Source organism: Rattus norvegicus, chromosome 4, assembly GCF_036323735.1.
Source record: "Rattus norvegicus strain BN/NHsdMcwi chromosome 4, GRCr8, whole genome shotgun sequence".
NCBI classification, from domain to species: domain Eukaryota; kingdom Metazoa; phylum Chordata; class Mammalia; order Rodentia; family Muridae; genus Rattus; species Rattus norvegicus.
In genome coordinates this window covers 55,097,318-55,103,721 of record NC_086022.1, presented here as the reverse complement: position 1 = coordinate 55,103,721, position 6,404 = coordinate 55,097,318, and positions in this window count along the sequence as shown.

The following is a 6,404-nucleotide window of genomic DNA, read 5'->3' as shown; positions in this document are numbered from 1 at the left end:
ATTCAAATACTATGCACCAATGGATATTTTATAAAATTCCCCCACCCCCAAATCTAACCCTGCCCATTCAGTTTGTTGCGTCACATGGTACTTGGCACATGGGTTACATACCTTGGTGAGATGGCAGAATTTAGCCTGGGGACAAAGCAATTTCTTTTAAGCTTCAAGAAAAGGTAGATGGTTGAATGCCTGTGACGTCAGCAAAACAGCAGGATTAGAAGGCCTATTATCTGTTTGGAAAGTTATTCTACCTGTCAGCTTCTATGCTTTTTAGCATGTCTGAATCAGTGCCCATCTCTCATATGCTAGCCTGATGTTATTTACACTACTCAAATCCAGCAATAGAAAACTTACGAGTCAACTCAACTAATTTACAATGCTGGAAACCCAGGTCAGCAAAAATGGCTTTCTCTTACATTCTCATTTCTCTAGTCCAATTCTTGAGATAAGAACATTCCTCCCTCTGTGCATGGATTTAAGAGAGGCTTAAAACAAGAGATCATTATTTTTTTGACAATTGTAGAAGGCCTCTGGTAGGTTCTTCAAGGAGACATCCAATGTGCTACAGTTTGCGCTACTTGTGAATGTAACTCATTCTCAGATTGGTCAAAAATCAAAGAGAGGTGGATGTAGAGAAAGAGCCAAGACAAAACATGACAGACTATGGTAAGAACCTAGGACTGAGAACTGTTAGACAGAATAGGTAGAGTCCTGTAACCATTCACAGGAAAGAAAGAAGTCAGATTGGACTAAAACAAGAAAGTCTTTATTGTTGAGTATGTCTGCATAAGGAGTTGGTGGAAGATTGGGTGAGTAGATAGTCCAAGTAGAGAGACATGATTCTACAAAGACTAAAACAAAAAAAAGTCACTAGATATGATTGAATCATGAGTGAATGGTCTAGCTTGACTATTGTACTGTGTGTACACACGAATTGCTCTGATTTAGATTTGGCTTAAAGGTCTCTCTCACATCTTCGTGGACTAGAAGCTGGTCCTGATATGATGGTGGTAAGAGTTGGTAGAGTAATCAGGAGGTAATGCCCAAGTAGAAGTGAGCAGACCACAAAGGCAATACTGTCATGACTTACGATGTTCATGGAATGTCTAGTTCCCACAAGCTCAATAGCAATGAAAATGATGAATGCATTCTTACAAAGAAAAAGCACATGACACGTTTGATGTTCTCTGCTCAGAGGTGTTTTGTTATTGTTGCTGTTTGTTTGTTTTGTTTTGTTTTCTTTATAACTTTTCTATCTCTACCATGTAGAGGCATGGTGTGGCAGCCTGGAAGACTGGCTAGAGACTAGACAGATGGAATGGATGAGTCTACCTGAGCTTTCACCTGAAACCTGTAACCTCAATAAACCTCTTTACTTTATAAGTATTCAACTTCTAACGCTTTATTGTAGCAACAACGAAGCTCTAGAGAAGACTTGTGTGAAGTCATGATGAACAGTCACTGAAGCTGTCTACGAAGAGTGCTATTGTTATGGATAAATGTCAGAGCTCTACAGCAGGAAGACATTTGAAAACATTGGTGGGGGAATGTTTGAACATGAAAAATCAATTAGACAGCTGTAACACGTTATTGAACTACAGGCAGTGAAATCAAAATTATTTTTTTTCTTTTATGTTTGCCTTTTGATGTTCAGTAGTTGACACACAGATCTTTATTGAATCCTACCCTTGATGCTTTAGTGTTAAAACTGGGTTGTCCCAAGTAGAATCTGATTTTTTTTTATTTGTTTTCTCATTGAAACTTTTCATCAAAAAAGAGATCTCTAGAACATACATTTTTCTGTTAAATCTCTTTGCTAGATTTTTATGTAATCTAAATTCTATCCAGTGGCTTACTTTACTCATTAAGACGAAAAGAGAACTTTATGTTTTGCATCAAATGAAATTGAATGTGGTCCGTGCAGTGCAGATTGTATAGAAAATGATGGAGTGATCATAAGAAGATGGAGGTCATGTCCCTCTCTCTGAGGGTCGAAGACAAGATGGCAAAGAGTCATGAATCTTTAAAAATATATCCCAAGCATCTATTTTTGTCATTACTCAACCCACTTTTCATAAAAGTAGAGCTAAAATAGAAAGTACAGTTTTCTACAAGTTATGGTGAAAATATCCTTAGCAAGTCATAAAAGAACAAGGGTTGCATTGAGTAAAGATCGCTAAGCAGTTATTTGGTCACACCTGGACCATTTATTAATCAGTGCCTGTGAGTATTGTTATACTCTATGCACTGTGTTAGAAGCAGGCGATGGGGACTGTGACCAAACCTGTAAGGATCTCTGCCCACTCTCCATGGAAAAGATATTCTACTAGCACAAATTTGTAAATTAAAAAGTTAATGTTTGATTGAGAAGTACCAGGGAGGAAAGGGGAATAGACCAGAGTTGATTACAAATAGTATGTTATTGCAGAAGTGACCCTGCAGTGAAGTCCTGAGGCAGGCAAGTGATACAGCTAAGAGAAGTAGAAGAAACTGCAGTACAAAGACTCTGGAGCAGACCCATATTGAAGAGGTTTAGGGATGTAAAATGGCCAGTGTTATTGGAGAAAATCAAGGAATGTGAAGACAATTATTGAGAGCCAAAGCAGCATTCTGAGCTATTTTAGTGAAAATTTTCTTTTTACTCCAAATGAACAAACTTTGAATATAATGACATATTTTTCAACCAAAAAGGATGCTTTGTACTTAATTTCATATAAAAATGTAGTTTGCATAGAATACATCCTGCATTTAACATGTATCCCTAAGCATGCATGGCTCTATAACCACTATCACCTGTATAGAGCAACTATTATTCCTGAAAAACCCTGCGTTTCGTATAGTTAATCTTATTTTACCTCAGTCAACTATTTTCTTTTTTAAATGTTTTTCCTTTTAGCGGGGTCATATAGATGAGGCTAAGGCAGGATGTGGGTTCAGTCTGACTTTTTGCCTTGCATAATATATTGTATATCCATGTTGTTGATATCAGTAGTATATCTTTCAATTGTTGAAAATTAATTGCATTTCTTGGACATACCAAAATGTGTTTCTATTTTTCATTTCTATGTGAGTCATGTTTTAGTCAGCTTTTTACTACTGTAGCAAGACACTGGAAACAACTAACTTAGAAAGATGAAATGTTCATTTCAGCTCCCTGTCTTGATGATTCTGGTTCATGGTTGACCCTGTTATTCCTTGGCCAATGGCAAGGCCGTATATCATCCATAAGGGTCTTTCAACATCTGAACCATAACAAGAAGCTTTTGTGCTGTATCAAAAAGTAATTACCAAATAATCAAATATCCATGTGTAAATTTTATGCAAAAATTAGTTTTACAACTCCAGTTAATAACAAGAAGTAAGCATTTTGAATGATAAAATGATTTAATGTGTATATATTTTATCTTTATAAAACATTGGCAGCTGTTTTTCCAAGGCACAGTTATCTGACTATCCCATGAGCACTGTGTGAGAGCTCAGATTTCTCCACGTTGTCAGTAGCATTCATCACCGACGACTCTTTGTTTTAAACTTTGCTAGGCTCCTATGTGTACGGTATCTAATTTTTCTGTTGCAGCTCTTTAGTGCATTGTACTTTTTGAAAAATTTACAAACATGAATGTTGAAGAACTAGACCAACAAAAGCATGCTTGCTGTTTATGCAAAACCAGTCTTCCATTTATGGAGTTTTAAAACTTGTTTTACTTTTTTCTTATCTGAAAAAAAAGCAGACATTACTGATTCCTTATTTATAGATGAGTCAGCATGCTTTTTTTAAGGAACAAATGTTTTATTTTATTTTTTTGTGATTTAACATCATTTTTAGAATGAGAAAATTTAACATTAAAACAGAAGTATCTATAGCATATTAACATATAAACAAATGTACTGTCTACTATCATTATATACCACTATGCAAATATCCAGCAAAGCCCTTTGTGTGAGTTCCTGATGTGGAAGAGCTCTATCCCCACTTTACGATTCTGTCTTTATTTTTAAATGTAATTTAATTTATTTGTAATTATTCCCATTCCATTCCATTCCCTGACTCCCTCTTGATCACCCTCTCCCACAATCCTTCCCGCCTCCCCACTCCCCTTCTCCTCTGAGTAGAGAATATTTTTATTGGTGCATTTGAGAGAGCACTTCAGTTGCTAATTCAATTCACCTAGTTCTTACAGTCATATTCAGGTTTTATAAATGTGCTACAGTTGGTTTAAGTAACCATCTCTTTATAGAAATTTCTCCACATTATCTAAATTATCTAATGTTGGAGTAATTTTATCAATAACATTCCCTAATATAGTATTAGTTTTGAGTGTCAACTTGATTGGATAAACAGATACCAGCCGTGTTTGTGAGTTTGCATACAGAAATACATTACCAATTAATCAGCATTTGTTATTAAACACCAGGATCTAAAAATATTATAAAATCATTAATGTAAGGCTATTCTTTAAGAAATTGAAAGTCATAAGCAAAATAAACCCAAATCAAGGCTAAGAAATATAATGAATAGAGTGAAAACAATCAATCAATTCTAAAACATGAGAATAACAGAAAACAATGGAATTGATGTTGCTTATTTGAAATGTTTAATATATTGGCAAACCTTTAGGAAGACTTAAACAAATAATTGATTATCTGAGACATTAACTGATTTATTAAAAGTCAAACAATTTAACCTTAGGTAAATAATGCTTTTAACATAAAGATGATAAGAATAGATTGTATTTTGCAGATTTAAACTCTTTGTACTTAAACAGTAAAACATTTTGGTTCTGATAACACGCAGTACATGTTCAATAAATATTTATTCAATGCAAAAATTAACAGGTCTGTAAACTGAAAGACATACAGAAAACACAGCCTAGTCTAAATATAGTTGGTAAATCATCACTGTGAGTTGAGATTTTCTTGTAACAATTATCTGACCATATATTTAGTTATTACTTGTTGACCAAATGATGCACATGACTTACACATGACACATTTTCTAGCCAAGCTGACATCTGGGAGCTCCTGCTGAATCTTAGCAGGTCTCTATCCAAAGTCATTAAGTCCCTGGATTCTAATTTTTAGACCTTGTCTTTTCCATCTTTCTTCCATTCAATCTACTCAGTCAAATACACAACTTATTCTAAGTCTTAGGGAGAAAAGCACACACACACACACACACACACACACACACACACACACACACACACACACACCGATTAGACACAAAGTGTTTCTCTTGAAGTTTCTTGCCTAACCTACAGGTGGTTAATACTCTTCACTCAATCAACTCCTAAGTGAAAAGGTGACTGGTGGGAAGAGAAACATGTTCTGGGAGTAGCTAACTGAGGACTCTGATTTAATTGAAGTGCCACGATGTTTCCTGGAGAAAATGCTAGGAAAACCTGGGGGATGGAAGAGGAGGAAACACAAGAAATAGAAAGCATCGTTTTAGAGCTCTGGAGGGAACCCCAGCAAGCACTGGTAAGCAATGGGAGAGACTGGGAAGGAGCTCACTTTTGTAGACAGGAAAGGTAGCAGGAGACTAGGGTTTCCATAGAACAGAACTCTGTCTATGGGTTTCTGTTATACACAGGTTAAAAAAAAACGATCTATTTATTAATGCTATACTGGCCTCTCTAGTTCAGTGAGGGCCATTAGTCACTGTTAGAAAACAGACTTCTTAAATGTTCAATCTCGGCCTCACAACACTCAGTCTTCATGTTTCAATAGATTAAGCTTTCTACGGTTTACCCAGACTTTGTAATCTGTAGAATGAAAACTCATGGAAGAGATTAATTTCTTAAGGAGAAATAATTATTATTACTTACTATCAGCGTCGTGGGATCATTGATTTTTTTTGAGCCTTGAGGTTAAAGTTATATTTCCATTGCTTTCTATAGATTTGTAGAGAGAGAATGAGATGTTTCTGTGGCTCAAAGAATTCCAAAACTGATGTTTTTAAAGTGGAGCTTAATTAATCTCCCAATGATGATTCTCTTGACCTAATAATACTTTAGTCAGTCACATGCCCTTTTGATTCCATGCTTATGAGTTTTGTGTTCATACCATCTACATTAATACCAAAAGGATCTAGAGCTTTAATTTGACTTTATCCTTTCTCCCTAATGAAATATTTTTAAATGGTGAATATTTTGATCTTGAAAAAAATTCAAAATTATAGTCAGATTGAACTTTGAAATTTAAGGAAACAAGTTTTTTCCAGAGAGAGAGAATACACCTCCAGACCGAAATATATATGTATCACACCTGAACATGCACACACCCACACATAGGCAGATCTTTACATGTGGATGTATATGCACAGTGCACTCACACATGTGTGCACACCTGCATGCGTACACACATGCACACAGACACACATAAACAAACCATAAAAAAGGCAC